The sequence below is a fragment of the Arachis ipaensis genome, chromosome B07 (genome assembly GCF_000816755.2).
Source record: "Arachis ipaensis cultivar K30076 chromosome B07, Araip1.1, whole genome shotgun sequence".
Lineage (NCBI taxonomy): Eukaryota > Viridiplantae > Streptophyta > Magnoliopsida > Fabales > Fabaceae > Arachis > Arachis ipaensis.
The window spans coordinates 104102038-104104785 of record NC_029791.2 but is presented as its reverse complement, the minus strand read 5'-3'; positions in this window follow the sequence as shown (position 1 = coordinate 104104785).

The window sequence follows — 2748 nt, the reverse complement described above, 5'->3', positions numbered from 1 at the left end:
AATTCTGGTTAGAATTGTCCTGCCATCCATGGTTATGATTTCCACCTTGATTGTACCCTTGGTTGGGGCGGTCATAGAAGTTATGAGTGGATGCCACCATGTTGTCTTCCTGTTGGAGCTACGGGCATTCATTAGTATAATGGCTATAATCAGCACAAATTCGACAAACTCTCGGTGGGACTAACTGTTGGCTTTGCTGTCGTGAAGGAGGTTGAGCTTGCGGGACTTGTTGTTGATTCAATTGCATTTGCTTCAGCAAGTTGGTCATTTCATAGATACTCTGAGCTAGAGCAGCAGTCTCTCTGCTAGAGGATACTTCTGCAACGGCTTTTGAACGGCCTTGTTTCTGCCTGTGGTTCCTAGTAGATTCAGCTAAGTCGCTGATCAATTGCCATGCCTCATTAGTGGTCTTGTACTTCTTCATAGACCCATTGCTAGCACTTTCCAATGTGGTCTTATCTTGGGGCCTCATACCCTATGTGATATAGCTGAGTAACACTATCTTGTCAATCCTGTGGTGGGGGCATGCTTCCAGAAGATTATTGAAGCGCTCCCAGTATTCAAAGAGAGTCTTGTTGTCATCTTGAACAATTGTAGAAATGTCTTTCCTCAGTTTATCAGTAACTTCAGATGGGAAGAATTTCTCCAAAAACTCTTTTCTGAGCGTATCCCAGTTGGATACATTTGCTAGGGGTTGAGTGTAGTACCACTCTCTTGCTTTTCCCTCAAGAGAAAATGGGAAAGCTTTCAGCAAAATTGAAGTTTCATCAGCACCATCATGCCTGACAGTAGAACAGGCTACCTGGAAATCTCTCAGGTGCTTGATAGGCTCTTGAACAGGTAAGCCATGAAACTTGGGCATCAAATTGAGCAGTGCGGTCTTTATTTCAAAATCTGTAGCCACCGCTGGGTGATGCGCTTGAAACGGTTGCATTGTAAAATCAGGGGCTCCTTCCTCCTGGATAGTAACTCTTCTCGCTGCCGCCATGTTACCTGTATGTAAATCAACCGAATCAGTAGAACGGGAGCTGGTTTCTTCCTCAAATGGCGTTTCAAATCTGCCCTCAGAGCGGACTAACCGACGCCGAGCTCGCCTTTTTCGTGAAATAGTCCTTTCAATTTCAGGATCGAATATTAGCAAGCTTGGATCAGGAAGTGAACGCGTCATTTGACGAAAGAAACATGCAGCTCATAGTAGCAAAATAAAATAAAATGCAAATAAATAAATTCTAATTAATAACTTTAGCACTCTATTGCAACTCCCCGGCAACGGCGCCAAAAATTGATGCAGGCAGAAATTGGCGAATTAAAAATTGTTAATTTATATACGTTGCAAGTATAGTTTAGAAGGCAATCCAACCATAAACCCAATTACAATTTTTCTTTCAAGCCTTCCAACTCAAGGGTTCCTTTCAATCAATTCCCCATCAAGTTAGAGAACTACTCACTCATCGTGAATGTAAAATTCATAACATATAAAAAGGAATTAAAGAAAGACATTGTAAATAAAAATCAAAATAGTCAATTAAAAATAAAAGTGATCCTTGTATTAAATAATCCTAAAAATATTCCAATGGTAAAATTAAACAAAGCAAAGAACATGGAAGATTAAAGCCAAGTAAAGAAAACGAACTAGAATGATGAAGTCTTGATGAGGTAATAACTCTTCTCAGTGTTCCAATGCCGAAAAGTAAGAGAAAATTAAATCCTAAGAACTATGAATGTGTAGAGAGAAAACCTAGAGGAGGAGTAAAACTAGATCTAAAACTAAAAACTGTGTAGAATGAATGTCGTGTTTGATTTTTGCATGTTCTCTGGCTCTAGTCTGCTGTTCTGGGCCGAAAACTAGGTCAAAATAGGGTCCAAAATCGCCCCCAGCGAATTCTGCAGATTATGCAGATCGCGCACGTCACGCGATCGCGTCGCTCATGCGGACGCGTCATTCGCGCTGTTCCATGCCGCGCGGTCACATCGTCCACGCCTCCGCGTCGCTTGTGCTTTTCCATTCCGCGCGGTCGCGTGAGCCATGCGGCCGCGTCACTGCGATTTCTCCTCTTCCGCGCGGTCGCGTGAGCCATGCGGCCGCGTCACTTCTCGCTGGTTGTCTCCTCAATTTCTTGTGTTCCTTCCATTTTTGCTAGCTTCCTTTCTAATCTCCAACTAGTTCATGCCCTATAAATCCTGAAACGCTTAACACACATATCACGGCATCGAATGGAATAAAGGAAAAGTAAAATGTATAATTAAAAGTCTCTAGGAAGCAATTTTCAATCATGTAATAATTTCAGGAAAGAAATATAAATGCATGCTATTTTAATGAATAAGTGGGTAAGGATCATGATAAAACCACACAATTAAACACAATATAAACCATAAAATAGTGGTTTATCAAGGGGGAGGAGGGGAAGAAAAGAAAATCGGAGGGAAAGGAGCCGCGCTCCACGCCGTCCGGTCGCACTACCGTCGCACCGTGCTCAGCCCGATACGTGCCCCGCCGCGCCTCGCTGCCAGATCTGTGCCTCACGCCGTCATCCATAGAGCCACGAGCTGCGCCGATCGTCGCCGCTTCGCTATTGCACCACCCCACCACCGCTTCTTCTTTTTCTTCTTCTTCTTCTGTGAACTGAATTTGTTGTGGAGTATTGTTATAAAATTTGTTGTGCATGTTGTTTGAATTTTTTGAATTTTCTATTGATGATGATGATGACCATGAAGAGAGGGGCATGAGGAAGTGGGGTGAGGGGGTGA